This window comes from Falco rusticolus, chromosome 8, assembly GCF_015220075.1.
Source record: "Falco rusticolus isolate bFalRus1 chromosome 8, bFalRus1.pri, whole genome shotgun sequence".
NCBI lineage: Eukaryota > Metazoa > Chordata > Aves > Falconiformes > Falconidae > Falco > Falco rusticolus.
The window spans coordinates 64,692,918-64,711,145 of NC_051194.1; the positions used below are offsets into that span (position 1 = coordinate 64,692,918).

At 45.3% G+C, this 18,228-nt stretch overlaps 1 protein-coding gene across 1 annotated transcript in view; it reads right to left on the reverse strand.

The window, feature by feature from the left end:
- Positions 1-18,228, reverse strand: part of SATB2 (SATB homeobox 2) — a 134,131-nt gene that overhangs the window by 94,997 nt on the left and 20,906 nt on the right. The gene's annotated exons all lie outside the window — the stretch shown is intronic.

Below are 18,228 nucleotides of genomic sequence, written 5' to 3' on the forward strand. Positions count from 1 at the left end.
TAGACAGGTAAGCCTGCTTTTACATGAATATTTCACAAAGAAAGCTCTACTGCAAAATATATGAATCTTAACTTCAAGTACTATTTCTAACAAGTTCTCTGAAAACAAAAAGTTACTGTATTTCTCGTATTACACCTAAGCGTTTATGATATTTCAACCACAAATAGTCCAAATTAACAAATATTTTCCCCTTCTTTTAAAACATTCCTACATACACACACGTATTACTCAAGCTAAAGACCAACATCTCAGTCCTGGCCAAAAAAGTGGGTATTTGCCATCCCCACCTTTGTTCAAACAGACACACACAGACACACACAACACTAAAGCAACACCACGGTCTACTGTAAGGTTCCTCACCTCAGGCTTCACGTGTCTCCTGACTTTCTGCAGCTTTCTCCTTCCTCCAGTCTGAAGAAAAGTACTCTAAACCAGGTCAAATCTTACACATATTAAAATAAACATGCCTCTCCACTTTCAGTCTCAGAGCTCCCACGCTTCTGCCCTCTGAGGACACAGGTCATACTTCTCCATGACTCTGCAGAGGTAGGAGGACTCCTACGGGTAATTCCTATTTTATTGTCACTGTTCTCAGGTATTCATAGAACTGAGCACACGAACCTAAACCCAAGCTTCTACGAGGTATTATAAAAAAATAACCAAATTCCTCTGAAAATCATTAAACAAAAAATATCCTGCAAATAGATGGCTTTCATATAAGGAAGAATGTTCTGTAGTAAAATGGCTTTGGCCTGGCCCTCCTGTAGCTAAATAACCCACTTCAGCACAGCTGTATTGCATTTGTTTTTTCTGTATTAGGACACAGCTGAGAAATTAGGCGGATGGACCACCCCAAACAAAATCTTTGCAAACAATCAACAGTGGTTACTGATCCTATAAAGAAATGTATCTGAAGCTGTTACCTGTGCTCCCAACCTGCTTCCCAACAGATCATTTACTTCTGCACATAGAACAAGTTTGCAACGCAGCTTGAGGTATGTCTGGAAATAAAAATCATGTTTCAACCTCTGCCCTCAATTGCATCAGTGGAAACCAAAAATTTCACTGACCTCAGAAGCATTTACTTTATTTACACTGCTGTAACTTAAAACATGGCTTAATTTTCTTGTATAGAACCCCTTGTTGAAGCTACAGCACCAACAATTATGAACACTAACAGCACTGTGTGTGCCGATTTTGGACTCTAGATCACACAACTGAATGCCCATCTAACTTTTGCATCTCACTTCGCGTTCACTACCAAGACAAACCTTTCCAGTTCCATTTTTGGCCTTACTACATTAGTACCAGAATATGGCATTTATGTTTCCACCATTGTAATGAATATTTGACTCTCAGATATTCACCTTACACTTACATTTTAAGATGTCAGGATGCTATCTCTACTACTACCAGCTTTTTCACTTCTGTTCTTAACTCTTCCTACTAAGGAAGCAAAGCCCCAAATGAAACTGTCAGCCTAGACACCTCCTGGCTCAAAAAGCCATCTTCATGGTGTGTAGTCCCCGCTTCAGCATCCCTCATCCTTTCCCATGTCTCTCTTCACAGCATGTCTAATGGAAAGGACTGTTTTTTCATAACCTTCACTAACCTCCATTAGCTCCCTAAAATCACTTTTGGCCCCAGTTTGTCAATCCCTATGCTGTTCTGCCAGAACACCCGTAAGATGCTAAATAGCACACGTAGTTCCAAGGAAATACCTAATCTGCTATCTTTGCAAGTTCAAATTGCTGTGCTGCCGATAGTAGGAATGGGATAACAAGATATTACTCAGTACTGAAATCCTCTCCTTTCTGGGAAGAATTAGAAAACATATAAACTGTCCTATAATGTTCAGTGGTTGCTGAGCATGACTATGGTCCAGCCACATGCCATAGTGTATATATAGACTTACAAGTTTATAACATACTGAGGTTTCTGCTTAATTTAAATCTGCTACTGAATTCCAATATCTAGTTCTCTCATTTCCCCATCTCCACACATCCCCCACGGGCACTCAGCGCCAAAGGTTCAGAAATAACGAAAGGGCCACGGGGGGCCCCAGGCATCTGAAACCAACACAGACCCACGTCCGATCGCGCTGTCACATGCCTGCACACCCGCAAAGTAATGTGCTTCAGAGAGCAATACTGTATCCCAAAGTTACCAAACAGCTTCTTTTTCTTCCCAGCAAATTAAAATGCTTGGATTCTTTCCTATTCCACGTTCTCATGCCAAAGACGGAATCATGTTCACAAGCTTCTAATGGAATCCTCTAAGATCCTATTTTTTATCTCTACAAATTTAATTTTTCAAGAGAAGCTGAAGCTCCCCTCATCAAGAGCCCCAGAATTACAGGAAAGAAAATGTCAAGAATTAACAATACTAGGTATTATACTCCCACATAGGGTCAATTTTTTTTTTCCAAATAGCATGCAGAAGTCTGTCCCACCCATCAGATGAGCTACTATACTCCTGTTAGTGTTCTGGCACCTCCTCCTGTACAAATGTAGCCCTTATTCTATAAAGCACGTTATATAGAAGACTTAACCCAGCCAGCACAGAAACGAGGGAATTTTTTTCCCTCCAGATTTAAACTCATCACTCCTTGTAGACAGCCTCTTCTTCCCCCTAAATACCACGCTGCACAGCTAGCTGAATGTAAAAAGACATTCAGTAGGTGTACGAAATCGGGGAAAGCAGGACCAGCCTTCCTCTATAGAGAAGCTGCTACAACACAAGGCCTGACTCAATGTGCCAATGATCCACACCAGAAACAGAACATACTCTATCTTTTCTTCTAGTAAGCTACACACCGCACCTCACACCCGCTCTGGGAAAGTAACCTGGGAAAGCAGGTTTTGTATGAGACAAATGCTATGTTGATATACGAAGTTATATTGCCATAAACCAATTACATTTTGTATCTAAAAATATGTGGACTAGGGGCTGCCTATTTACTACAGTATACGTCTGCTACAGCTACAATGCTGTAAATGGAAATTTAGAATCATAGAATCGCTCAGGTTGGAAGACCTCTGAGATGACCGAGCCCACCCGTTACCCCAGCAGTGCCCAGCCCACCGCTCAGCCATGTCCCCAAGCACCGCAGCGGCACGTCTTGTGAACCTCTCCGGGGTGGGGGCTCCGCCGCCTCCCTGGGCGGCCTGTTCCCGGCTCCCTCACGCCCGGCCTAACCCTCCCCTGGCGCAACTCGACGCCGTTTCCCCTTGTCCTGCCGCTCGTTCCCGGGGAGAAGGGACCGACCCCCCCCTCGCTCCGGACACGCTCCAGCCCCTCCGCGTCCCCCCTGACGTGAGGGGCCCGAAGCTGCCCCGGGGCCCGAGGGGCGGCCGCACCGGTGCCCAGCGCAGGGCACGCTCCCTGCCCCGGCCCTGCCGGCCACACCGCTCCGGACACCAGCCAGGGCGCTGCCGGCCGCCTCGGCCACCCGGGCAGGCCGGGGGCTGGTGCCCAGCCGGCCCCAGCCGCCCCCCCGGGCCCTTTCCCCCCGGCCCTGCCCAGCCGCTGTGCCCCGGCCTGCGGCGCTGCCTGGGGCTGGGGTGACCCGCGGGCAGGGCCCGGCGCTGAGCCCTGGGGACCCTCACACGGTGGCTTCGGGCCCTGGGCCCGGCCTGCCCCCTGCCCCTGCACAGCCCCCTGCCCCGGGCAGCCCCGCGCTCCCCCGCACGGTGCCACCCCAGGCTGGCTGCGGGGCCGCCATCCCCTCGCCCACACCACTGCTCTTGGGGCCTGGCTGTCCAACCGGCTTTTAACTCGGCGTAGAGCGCACCCATCCCAGCCATGAGCAGCTGGTTTCCCCAGCACAATGCTGTGGGAGATGGTGCCAAAGGCTTTACCAAGGGCCAGGCAGACACCGTCCACAGCCACGGTGCGGGTCACCGCATCGCAGGACATCAGGTTAGCCCAGCAGGGCCTGCCTTTCGCAACCCCGCGCTGGCTGGGCCTGATTCCCTGGCTGTCCTGCACGTGGCGGGCTGATGGCTGCCAAGATACTCCACACTCTTCCCCAGCACCGCAGTCAGGCTGACAGGCCTGTAGTTCCCTGGATCCTCCTTCTGGCCCTTCACGTAGACAGGCAGCATGCTGCCAGGGAGCGGCCCAGGAGCACCGCGCCAGCTGCCACAGCACCCTCGGGTGGGCCCAGCCGGCCTCAGCCGCCCGTGCGCGTCTCAGTGGCGCAGCAGGTCACCAACCACTTCCCTTTGGATTATGGGGGGTCCATTCTGCTCCCCATCCCTGCCTTCCAGCTCAGGGGACTGGGTACCCGGACAACAACTGGTCTACCTACCAAAGACTGAGGCAAAGGCAGCGTTAAGCACCTCGGCTCTTCACTCACCCTTTGTCACTCACTACGTTTCCCCCTGTATCCAACACAGGGTGGAGACTCTCCTTAGCTCTCCCTCTGTTTACATACCCATCTTGCTATACAGCGCACACGATGGTTTTAACAGTCCTAAATACAGTTCAATTAACAGCAGCTTGCATCCATACCCAGTTCCTGGATACAGGGCCAGATAAAATCTAGACAAAATGCTAAGCACTCAAAGGAAGACAACGTACACACTGTCTATTAATTGCATGGGAGTTAGCACTGCCATCATGTAATCCTTGGTGAAAACATGTTATTTTATTTTTTTTTAATTTATTGCGATCTGTTAAAAGTTATTCCATTTAAACTGCATTGCACAATTTCCAGACAACTGAATCTGTGAAAAAAGCCTTATGGCTTTGTGTCAGGTCTTTCCACATTATTATGGTGCAAAGGCTACATAAATTTATCTCCTTCTAATTCTGGATTCTTTTAAAATATCAAGACACCGGGGGTTTTTTCCATCTGCAGCTAAGATTTCTCCCATCTCCCTCACTTTTACATGCAAAACCAGAGTTTATGCACAAGAGAAACAGAAAAAGAGAAGGATTCAGGAGAAGCCTTGAAGACATCTGATGGCAATTTTGTTCTGTAACAGCTTCTCCTTCCACAAAAACCATGTTGCGACCGTGGGGGCACCACAGTGCCGTATCAGTACTGCAGCTGTACCCGCAACTCCATCCCAGCCTCCCTCCAGCAGCACAGGGAGGGGAAGAGTGGGACAGGGGAGCTGCCATACCTCAGCGAGACAGTGCAGGAGCTTACTACACTACCAAAAATCACACTGCTGTCCCTCACAGAGACAGGACATTGCTATCGCTATTACAAACAGCATAGAAACAGTAGGTCTCTTGGCAGTCTCTCTTTTTTGCTTTTGCCCTCTCCACTTTCCTGTACAGACACACACTCAAAATTGTAAAGCACAAAAAGTCTTTGCAAAATGAAATTTTACTACAGAGCTACAGGAAGGTTAATTGGGGGGGGGGGGGGGAATCGCATGCTTTTATGGCAATAAAAATATTCCTTAACCTTATTATTGAAATCACATTGGATTACTAGGCATATTATTTTTTTAAGTGTAATCCACATTTCACCATAACCCCTGTAGTTTTCATCTCGTATCACTCAAACCAGGCCATGAAAGCTCTCCAGCTAAAAATTCTTACGTTTCTTTCCTACTTGCCTCTATGAAATATCATACTACCTTTCTGGTCCCCTTCTAGAAAAATTCATAAATTCATACACATTAGGATTTAGATAATTTAGGACCAGTCTTTTAGTATCTGGGAATAACAATCAGCTTAACAGAAGCAGCTTTGTATCAGTAAAGTTCATAATAAAAGTACTTATGGATAAATAAATAAAAGAACATCTCTATCATACAATGCCAAATTAACCCTTGTGATAAATTTATTAATTCAAGCCTTGAAAGGTCAGCGGAATACGAACTCGCTCCTTTATGAACAATATACTCACACTACATAATCTGATCTGGTTTAATAACAATCTAATCTGGGTTTAATCTAATCTGGTTAAATAGACGTTCAGTAACTTCTGAACAGCTTTGGCACCAATACTGACACAGTTCAGTACAAAATGGTAAATTTACTATAAACCATTTTAAACTTTCAATGACAGAATAAAATTCCATGGACAGTAGTTACAACGACAAATCTTTAATGACTGCCCGTTTCTGCTAAATTCTGCCACAAGGTTAATATTCAGTTCTTAAAGTAATACATCACTTTGTACTTGTAAACACCCAGCTGTTCCCCAAGGAGAACCCCTACCGCTTGTGCTTTAGGTGCAGGAAGTGGAACTTGTTCAACATCCCTCCAGAAGTCCCCAGGAAGAAAGGAAATTCTAACCCCGCAGCACCACGGAGTCCCCTCGGGTTACGTGGCACCAAAAAGGCTACGGCAGGACCTACACTCCCCTTTAAACACCCACCTCCAGTGCACTCCCCTATACATCACTTGCCCCAGGAGAAACCAGACTTGTAATCCTTCGCTGGTGTGCTCTAGTCCAGACTGTAGCATCTCTTACCTAGCTGGAAACTACTGTTTACCATACAGCAAGTCACCTTTTCTGAGATAAAAATGAAATCAACAGGTCCTTCCTTGGCAAACAAAAGAAAAGTTCCATGTTTGATCCAAGAGGCAGATCCTGCTGCTTCTGTGAATGCATATAAAACATATTTCCTTTGGAACAGATTTATGCTATTCTGCATAGGGTTTTATTTTATGGGTGGGGCTGTTTTTTGTTGATTTGCGTTTCTTCGTTTCATGGCAATTAGTTGTAAAACACCTTAAGATGCATCGCCAGAACAACTGCTCAACAAAGAGCACTTTCTATCTTATTGTAAAATATTCAGACACTCAACCCAAACAAATGGTGTCTGTAATAAAAATACTGCTATGTATCTTCATTTGTACTAGAACAAATCAGTTTTATTTGTTCATTCTGCGTTTTAGTGTCACAGGTCTCTTAGAAAAGATAATTTATAATTCCTTATGCAATTAGATATGAAATTAAGTCATCTTACTCTGCAGAAGAATTTATAAGAGACCAGGTTCAACCAGTTCCACTGAAAATATTTTGACAGCATCAAAAAAGACAGCATAAAAACCTTTAGTGTTTTAACAAATTAACACATGCCTTTTGGGTAAAGTACTGTACATGCTGTTAATCTTTTAATTAGGTTCTCAATTTCACATACACATTTATGGTAGGGGGGATTTTTAGTGATCAGAAAATGCAAATGCATGGTGTTGCTATGCTCTTTTAGCAGAGATACCAGAAGAAAAGAAAGAAAATAAATAAAAAACAAACCAAAGAACACACTAGTATGTGCAGCCCTCTATTTAAAAGCTCCATAATAAAATATTAATAGATCTTTGTCAATATTACCAATGAAACACCATTCTTCATTCTTTTAAGGAAACAAATACAGCTTTCAGACTGAGGAAAAGAAAAAAAGGACTTGTTCTCTACACTCAAGCCACAGAAAAAGAAACTTTTATGTTCGTAATGCATGTAGTTTTTAGACCCATCATCAACATTTAAAAATATGTAATTGATGCTATCTATATAAATGGATATATAAATAGTGACATTTGAAACATATTTTATGGTAGCATTTCACAAAAAATGCCAATTTTCTCATGTGGAATGCTGCACAGCTCTGCCTAAACATCTCCTGCGAGGATCTTGAAAAGACTAAGTATTATCTATAGCTCATTATTTGATACATTCTTTTCCACAAGCATTTGGTCCATCCTCAGTTTCAACGCAAGACAAACACTTTTCCCCCCACAGACTATTTCATAGAATCTCTAGCTGGTGCCAAAAAAACAAAAAAAACCCCAAAACCCTACTCAGAAAGGCAGACAAATTGCCATCAGTTAACTATCGCTATGCCAAGGGACATTTTTAGCATGGAGTTGTCACTGTTAAAGTAGGAACTATCTACTTGCTATCCCACATAATGATTTTTGTTAGAAAAAGGAAAAAGGCCAAAATGTGGCTAAGCAGCAAATACATTATAAAAACAAATTATGAAAGCAATTTAGGCTAAGAATCCTGACTGACACATCTTCCTCCTAGCTTGTTTGTTTGAATTTAACTCTTTGTTGGTAACTGTGGAAACAGCCAGGTGAAGTCACAGATGCTGCACATACAAAACTGAGGAGTGAAAAGGGTATGCAATACAGACTCCAAATCCTAGGATTACCATAGCTTTACTGTTTAATTAACAGCTACTTCATCGAGACAAATTATTCTTCCGCTGGAAAGCAAAATCACCCATAAATACTCAGTGCAAAATACCCCAACCTCATCTCGTTCAACTTGATGCAATGCCTTTTTTTGACCACACCTGTATAAACGTGTTTTTAAGTTGTCTGGATAAAAAGTTATTCATTGGCCAAAAGGAAGACAAGAGTACAAGCAATTCCCCTTAAGCCTGCACCAGTGTGGAGAGGAAGAGGCACCCGCCCCAAACAAGCAAGTAGCCCAGTGGACGGGAGGAGGGTATGCACACCCCCTTCTCTCACCCATAGCTTGAATTTGAAGCTTCATCAGCACACTGGGTGAGTTTCCAGGGAGCAGGACAGTAGGCAAAAGGAGGTCACTAACAGCATTGTCCTCCGCTCATCCTTTTCCATTCTGTAAATGGAGCCATTTAATCTGCTGCAGACCCCCGATGACAAACAATGCAGGAGGGCAGACTGCCCTTGTAAAATTCAACTGGTACGAAAAGATGCAAACATCAAATACAGTTGCTGATTGACAGGTTCATTTATATTCCAATAAGGGCCAGGAGGATTAAAGCCACATCCCCTCTACAATGCCCACACGCTGTGGTGAGAAACCCTCCAAATTGACCCTTTGCTGTCAATGCCAGAAGGATCTTTCCTAAAGAGAAGATCAGACACAGAACAGGGATCAGTGTGTTTGCCCTTTTTTTTTTTTTTTTCTAAAACCAGGAAACGCTTTCTGTTTATCCCCTTTACGTTTTCTCCCCTTACTCTTGTTAGGTTTTCAGTTTCAAAAAAAACCTGGTTTTCATGCTCAGCTCATCTATGTGGTTAAAAGGGACTGGGAAGTAGTGCCTTACACCATGAGCTTGCAAGGGACCCTGCTGGCAGCACCGCTGCTCTCCACATGCTCAAACTAATTCCCCTTTACACATGCAGCAAGACCCAGACCTGGGCGCTGATGATAAATGGACTTCGGACAGACCGACCAGCAGAAAGAGCTCTGCTTTCTCCCCAGCAGCATATCCATTATAAATGTCACACAGAGGAACCTATGCCCAAGGCAAACCAGGGATCCGAAAAGCTGGGATGTGCTTCCCAACAAGCAGAGCCAGTCTGGGGGATGAGCCCTGTCTCCGCTAGGTTAAAGAAAAAAGCGGCTGGAGGTGGTGGGCTCAGCTTTGTGCCCCTGTGGGGAAGGCAGATGGGGCAAGGCAATCTGCAGCTGGAGCGAAAAGCATCCCCTTGTGCCGCAGGGTTAAAATGCTGCCTCCCTTATCTAAAGCAGGGACTGGAGGGAAAAAAAATTCTCAGTAGACAAGAATGTCTAAAAAAGAAACGAGAAAAAAGGCAAAAAAAGCTACCCTAACACGTTAACCACCACAAGGCTTTGCTCTCATCATACTACTGAACATTTAAGAGTTTAGCGTGTTAGCTAACAGGCTGTTAACTGCACCTTCCTTTTCTTCTCAGGACAAGGGAAGACCTAGTCTGACCTAATTTATTCCCATATTTAAGTACAGCACTGCTTCATTACCGGATTCATGCAAGAAAAAAAAAAAACCAGATTTTTATTTTAAATTAAAATTAATAAAGACCATTTCCCAATTTTCCTCAAAAATACCAGCGGTTCATGGGCTTGTGGGCTTAGCTGAGAGGTTGGGAAGGGGGCCAAGAAAAATCAGAATTTATTACACGCTGGTCTAAGTTTTTAATTGAGTACACACAGGCCTTTCAGAGTGAACTTGATTTTTATTTTACCCCAAACTACTATAAGGCTTGCTGTGGCACAAAAAAGCCTGTGGCTCAATTTCCCCAGCATTTCTTCATTGGTTTATAAAGCTGGCAGAGTAAGTTAAAATCTTTCCTTGAAGAGTACGAAGCTTGACGAAAATTCTGTCCTGCAGCATTATCTTTTTGCATGCAGCCTGCAATGTAAAGCAAATGGAAGGCACTAAAGAATACAGCCCCCATCAAACAGAAGCACCGATGCGCTATTACGGCCTCAGCAATATTTCTCAGAAACAAAGGCGGAGAGGAAGGAACTCAAGTTTAATGATTTCTACCCACAGCACAGCCTGAGTGCGATCCACTACGGCTGTGGAGCGAACGAATGACACACACGCTCCTGCAACAAGTCCACTACAGCCCCCGCAGTCAGCACCAAAACACAAAGCACTTGGCCTCCAGCTCCCGTGGCAGGGCTGCCAGGCCTCAGGGACAGGAGGGGAAGGAAGAGAGGTTGTTCCAGCGAGCCAGCCGCAGCCCACCCTTCCCACCGCACCCGCCCCGTTACCCCTGCCTCCTCACCTCTTGCCGCGGCGCACCACAAGCCAGACGGGCAGCAGCCGCCAGAAGTGCTGAGCTCTTCGGGGCTACCTTTGGTTAGCCTCCTTTAAGCTGCTCAAACACTAATAAATTACCCATTTACTTATACTACCCAGATGTTTGCCATCTAGAAAAATAGATTATTATTTGTAGAGGTTTTGTTCCATCACAAGAATCCTGTAAATAATATACTGGGATCAGAAAGCCAGCACCACGTGGCAGCTGTTACACACCCCAGCATGGGGGGGTGGCAGGGTAGGAAAGGAAAGGGAGACGCTTCTGAGCACCCGCTGGAAGTTAGGAACCCTCACAGGGAGCTGCCAAAGAATCAGGGATGCACTGGAGCTCATGCTCCTGGTGTAACGCGGTTACTTAAAACAGCACTACAGAGAATAAGGGTGACAAACAACCTGAAAGGTTGGTTTATTAATTGGATGTTGGTCGTTTGTTACTGTGTATATATATTATACTTTTATAGAAATATGTATTTGTATGTGTGTATATGTATGAAATATATGTGTGTATTTATAGTCTAGATTAAACTATAAATATGCATGTGTTTATATATATAGAACGAAGTAAAACAAAATATATTCCACTTCTTTTATATATATATATATATAAATATGACATCCCAACATTTTTTTATGTCACATTTTCCACCAAAAAAAACCCACATTAATTTTAGTAAACCCTACAAGTATAAGCAGCCTCAATCTCTACCTCTTCTTTTACTCTTTAGGTGAGATTTCTTAAGATTTCAAGGAACGTTTCAAGAGAAGTCTGGGGCTGTAACTGAAATGGCATGAGATGCTGAACCTTTAGCAACAACGTCTTTCAAACCCTGTGTCCATTATGCACTGGAATGCCTATCAAAAAGATAAAGAAGGAAGAGGGTTTCAATATTCTCTCATGAGACTTTCTCTCATGGTTCCTATAATTGAGTTTCACTTACAGTTGTCATGAAGTTTTGTAGGGTAGACAAAACAGTGATTTGCTGATAAATGTCTGTATATGGGGAGGAAAATAAATATTTGAGAAGTACTAGCTCACCTTCTCCAAGCATTAAGGGAAAGGCAAAGAATACAATTCAAGCAACATACAATTCAAGAAGGAGCAGCTTTTACAAGGAAAACTTTGAGTGGGATGACTGAGTATCACTGCAAGAAATCCAGTCCGCTTAGCAATCCCAGACAAGCTGTCACGAAATGGCATGTCAGTTCACTGCAAGATGTCCATTTGAGTCATACCCCACACACATATTACTGTTAAATGATTTAAGTTGGGCCTCTTACAATTTCACCTGCAAAACTGGGGAGAAGAAAGAAGAGCTTACCCATAAAGCGTCCCCAGTAGAAGCAAGGGGGGCAAAGGGTAAGGGTAAGAAGCTGTGAATTATAGATGGAGTAAGACCAAACTGCTGAAAAGGGCTCCGAAGAGGGCCGGGTTGGTTTCTTTCATTTGTTTTGGGGTGGGTTTTTTGTTCTGTTTTAAGACACACTGGTTTAGCAAGGTGATCATACTCTGCAGCAAAAGCATCTGAGCTGAGAGAAAGAGAGCAAAACTCTACACAGACCAACAACTCTGTTAGGCGAGACCACTACGCTATCCCTGTACAAACAAACAAGAAAAAAGTAGCAGCAAACAGTGACAGTCAGGAAATGACCCAACATTTAGTTTGTTGATCACTGTATTGTACTGTTATTTAAGTCGTTCTATCACCAGTCTCTCTCCTGTTCATTAAAGCCAGTGTAATACTGACTAGAAGGTCCCTGACCACATGAACAGGGAGCCACAGCTCAGACATACAAATGACGCTGGGTACTTGGCTGAAGCCTTAGAAGATCCCGGATTATAGCACCCTTGTAATTTATTGCACATTATTCACAGGAGAAGCCAAGCCTCCTCTCATTTTTCCCATCCTGCTACCTTGCACTTGCATTAAAACTAGCGTATCTGGTCTTCTCAGCTGCAACACACTTTAGCTGCACACATCCAGCACAGCTTAGCGGGGTTTCACCACACTTTTACTGTACCTTTCTTGATACAGAAATGTAAAACCAGCTTGTGTGTGTGTTCAATACAGCCCCCAGCTGGTATGTTCTGCTTTTACCTGACATCCAGTTGGAAGCTACTGTGGTTCTGGAGATTCACACGATCTTTCCCTACTAGTCATCTGCCCAGACCCTTTGAATTGCCCCAGGGCCCTACCCTCTCGGACCAGCTTAGACAAATCTGATCCCTCTCAATGTTTACACTCTTCAGATATTCGTACACACGATTATAATCCCATAAGTGGCAAGACGATCGATCATACTGGTCTCACAAAGGCTAGGCAAAGTGAAGGAGCCCAGCACTCAGCCTGCCACGTTATCACACGCTGGTGTTTGGACTGATTTGCTAAACGTCACCATATGAAACAGATTAGGTCTTTGTTTTGAAATAATACTTATAAATGCAGGCCACAAGTGCAAGAGACCTCCAGTTAACAGCAGAGCGCAGAACCGAGCTCACATACTCAGACCCTTGAGGGAAATGAACGCAGCTGTAGTCTGGGTTCTTTCCTGCCCCAGCTACGTGCACCGCGGATCCAGAGGAGAGCCCTTAGGTGTCTGTGCCTTGGTTTCCTTGCTGTACAGTCAGGAGAGCCGCCTTTCTCTCTTGCTGCACCTCACAGCAAGGACAGCTCCACTGGTGCTTCAGAGCATAGTGCCCTGCAGAAGCACCAAAGCCAAACCAAACTTGTCTTACAACTTCCCATGGCTTCAAGCAACATCAAAGCCTCCCAGATGAGGCAGCTGGAAAAGGACAGTTGGTCCTGAGATATACCTTTGGGTGTCATGGCATTACGCCAGAGGTAACCCCATCAGCCACGCTGGCCAGGCACCGACTGGCAGCAACGAAATCATCCTCCTCCCCACTCCAGTCGTGGAAGGCTGACAGGGCTGATGCCATCTGGTCTCAGCTCGCTAAATCACTGTCCCCACAGACCGTCTCCTCTGGAACCCACTACTGCAATCCCACATGGCAAGGCAAGAATTAAGCCTCTTCTGTTTCTTTTTCCTGTCTTACACCTTCCCCACTGACCACTGCCAGCCTCTCCTTCCAGGCTTCCGCTCCGACCAGCGACTCCCAGCTCTGCAGCCACAGAGCTTCACACTCTTCAGTCAGCGCGCAGCACTAGGAGAGACAGCACCGCGTGCAGGGGGGCCTCCAAGGCACTGCCTCTTGCAAGGGCTCTGCTCATGGCAGTACACTGCTTAAGAACCAGGGCTTGGCAATCTCTGTCGTGACAGGAATGGAAAAGATCTAATGTTTCTCCTGCTCTGTGTTAACTTCCCTCTGCTGTTTTCTCACCTCTCCTTCTGCTCCACTTGGCACCTCAGCACCATTTCACTCTTCTGTACACCCTTTTCCTTGCGGTGGCCACACGCAGCAGCTAACCCAAGCAACTGCTTTGCCAGTACCCAGCTAAAGCTGTGCAGAGACAGCAGTCTGGGCAGGCACTCCACACTGCCCTGCCAACACACCCAGCAGAAGCACCTGGGAGGAGAAGGCAAACTCCATTTCAACGGCCCGTTCAGCTTTGCAAGCTTTTGCAGACAACGTGCACCAGTCCTGTGTATACACTCACAACAGATCGCAAGGAAATGGTCAAAAGAAAAAACATACCTTTCACAGAACCATAGAACGGTTTGGGTTGGAAGGGACCTTAAAGACCACCTAGTCCCACCCCCTGCCCTGGGCAGGGAGACCTTCCACTAGAGCAGGGTGCTCCCAGCCCCGTCCAGCCTGGCCTTGAACCCTCCCAGGGACGGGGCACCCACAGCTGCTCTGGCCAGCCTGTGCCAGCGCCTCGCCGTCCTCACTGTGAAGAACTTCTTCCTTATGTCTAACCTACATCTACCCACTTTTAGTTTAAAGCCATTCCCCCTTGTCCCACCACCACATGCCCTTGTAAAAAAAAAACAAACCAAAACAAACCAAAACAAAAAAACTCTCTCCAGCTTTCTTGCCAGCCCCTTCAGGTACCAGGAGGCTGCTCTAAGGTCTCCCCTGAGCCATCTCTTCTCCACTTCTCCAGCCTGAACAACCCCAACTCTCAGCCTTTCTGCATGGGAGAGGTGCTCCAGCCCTCTGATCATCGTATATACATATATCCACAAGATATCACACTATTTCCTTTTTCAAATGGATTCCAAGAAAGCAGAACTTGCTATTAGCACCAAACTAGCACTACTTTTCCTCCACCCCGCTCTGAGGAGGGAATTGGCTTTCACAGCAGGTCCCAAAGCTGCAGGACTGCACACAGGGTACTCCAGACCAGAGCCACTTTCATACTGTGGTCCCAGCCCTCAGCACTATATACTTTCTGCACCCCCTACCAGTTCCCTTCTCTTGCATAGTTGTTAGAATACCCCACTCATTAAAAAAAAACAAAACCAAAAACAAAAAAAAACAACACACCCCCATAAAAACACCCAAAAACTCCCCTCAAAAAAAAAAAAATCAACCAACCAAAAACCCCAAACAAACCCACACTGCATCTGGGCACGTAAATTTCATTAAACTAGACATGGAACAGGTGCCCCTTTAAAGTATGACTCTCTTCCTCTCCGGAAGGCACATGTAGCAGGTTCCCTCGTGTCAGGTGTAGACTCAAGTGATGAAAGAAAAATACATAAATGTTTATTAAACCTTTGTTGCCATTCACACCACCAACTTTCACACCCCAGTGCCAAGCTGTTAACGAATTCCCATGCTGTTCCAGAAGACTTTTCACAGCTCCTGTCAGAAAAGGGAAGTTTCACGAGGGCAGCACTCACTGGAAAAGTCTCTGCTCTCGCCGCCATCAACAGAAAACGTTCACAGCCAGCTGTTTGTGGGCTAAATGTGTCCTGCCCAAACTGTGTAGGAATAAAGAACTGCTTCCCGTGAGGCATGGGGCCACCTTCACGTGTACCTCCTGATACGGATTTGTCTCCTGATTATCTATGTGAAGACTTCTCTATTTACTTCACGACCAGGGCTAAAAATTTGCCATGATAAGCCAAGCGACCGCGAGCCAGCATGTGAGGCTTCAGGCCAGGTGGCAGCTGCGTGTGCCGGCTGCAGCTCTATGCTGGGACACGGCACCACCTCCCCGCGGAGCCCTGCGGCTCCAGGCTGCTGCTGCCCAGGCAGGCAGCCCCGCGGCAGGACCCCTTTGGGCACGCAGAGCCCTCGGGGAGGCAACACAGCACCTAGCCCTCCACGTCACGCTTCCTACCTGGCACCCAGACCTGGCGGCGGTGCCGTACAGCTGGCAAGTGCGAGGCACACACCGCCTGCTGGATGGAGCCTCAGCAGGTCTGTGGAAGGGCATGGTGAACGGCAGCGCAGGCGGTGTGAAATTGCACAGCAATTCTTCCTGCTGCCACAACTCCTCTTTCCCCCCACAGCTAGCTCTTTTATCTGCCACCGGAGACCCTGTTCTAAAAGGAACAGGCAAAGGCAATATGTTTCCCACAAGACAAAGTGAACATTGCTACTCCTCTCAGTCATCCAAAACAATAGGGGGGCGAAATGAAACACCTTCCCAACTCAAAAGGTGACAATTATTACACGCTGCATTACAGCCTTTACCATACAAAAGCTTTGACAAGCTCACATTTACTTTGTCCCTGGAGGATGTGGGGACACCAGCTCATATCAGTGTTTTGCACAGCATGTTGCTCAAAGCTCTACCATTTTGAAAAATGCACCTGAGGATCTTCAGCTTCTCATGCAGATCCTGTAATTCAGCTGATCATAAAGCATAAAGTACTAAGTGACTGTTTATCAACGTATCTTGCTAAATGAAATCAATCCCGAGCAGCAGAACAGAAGCAGACTTCTACAACCAGAATGAGTAAAGCAAATAGCTTCCCCCCCCAGCTTTTAATATCAGCAAATTGTGTTCCCAAATAAATCCTCCTATCAACAATTCAGCAGCATGTTTCTGTCAATCCTACTTGACAGATTATAGCCCAATATTCTATAAATCTTCTCTTTAAACTAAACAATCTCAGAAACCTATTAGCACTCTGTCCCTGCCTCTGCCTCACCTCTCAGCCTGCAGACAGACAGCACAGAAGCAAGATACTACAGAACAGGCTGCATAGTTCAGCTTCGTATCTTAAAATCAATGTGCCCTGCAGTATTTATCTAGGACATATAAAAGACTTTGGAGAACTGGACCTTCAGTGTGAAGGTTAAAAAAAAATAACAGAGTAAGAGGTTAAGTAACTTATAGCTGACAGATCTTTAAGGTATTTTCTGTGGTTTCTGATTATACCACCTGACGTTTTCTAGTGGAACGTAACTGCTGCCTTAAAGACAAAAATGCCAAAGTCTCTTCTTTTAGACTAATTACAACAATTAGAAATTCAACTTTTATTTTCTAGACAAGTTATTCAAGCAACACATCACGCAACAGATTAGTATTTGAACCTGCTCATTGTCAAAGCCTGTTGTTCAAAAATGCAGCGGTCGTTTCCTCCCTGCACAGTGACTAATTTCTGTCGTGAGCCAATCTGTCTCTCCTCCTTGCTATTCTCAACAACAGAGAGATGTTGCAAAAGCAAGGCTCCCCCAAGTGAGACGCTCAGCCAGTCTGGATCACTGCACCGAATGGCATGCCTCCTTGGAGCAGGTTTCTTGCAAAGCCTATTCCCCTTCCTAAGTGCCAAGAATCAAATCTTGGCCACCTAATGCAGAGTGTTCCACATGTTAGTTCGCAACACCTTGAGCAACTGTGTTAACTGAGATGGATAGTGCTGTCAAACAGGAAGCTGGCTCACCAGGATGGAAACAGTGGCATACACTGACCTTTTACATTCAGGAAAAAAGCATCCCTAAAATGACATGAAACATTTCATATTAAAAAATAAAACAACTACCTTTTCACAGAGCTTTTGTTACCGTATCGTGTAAGCAAACACATGTGCAGGAGCTCTGCCTGTAAAAAGAACCTGAGCCTCCCTCACTGAGCAGGGGCTGACAAAGGAAATGAATCACTGCCACCCTGCTTGGAAAGAAGTTTGTACGAGGAGCCGGTGCTGTTAACCACTGCCTGGACTCCTGGATTCCACAGCACCACTGCTCTCCCTGTTCGCACGTTCAAATACCTAGCTATACAAAAAATAACTAAAACCAACAGGTAAAACGATCCAAATCCCCAGGCAAAGCTTCTACTAAACTACTCTAAATGTGCACCGGTTTTATTGGTGACATGGTGATGAAACTGAAACTGACAGGCTTCTCATCCAAAAGAACAAGCACTGACTGAAATAATCTGTTTAGTACAAAAAAGCCTCTTAAAATGCAAAGTTCATCCTGGAAAATTTTTTCCCAACCCACCACCTCCTGCCCATCTCCCTCAAGACTAGGATTTTAGGTTTGGGTTTTTTCAAGCTAATATTTTGAGTAGAGAGAGGAAAGCTTCGTTTATTTTAAGATTTCACTGCTACTGGAGAGTCAAGTCTAAGTGGAAGGGACCGTATAGCTTTACAAAGGGCTTTGAAGCAATACAGTAGGCAAGTGAAAACAGAAATCGGCCTGCACATTTAGCGCTACAATTACCAGCCATAAAGAGAGCATGTACATATATCACCATTATACACAATTTTAAAAATTAAAAGGCTAAAATGTGCTGTTCAAAATGGTCCTGATACCAAGAGGAATACTAACTACCATCTAGCTGTACACCTAGAGCTCTTCTGTGCTGAC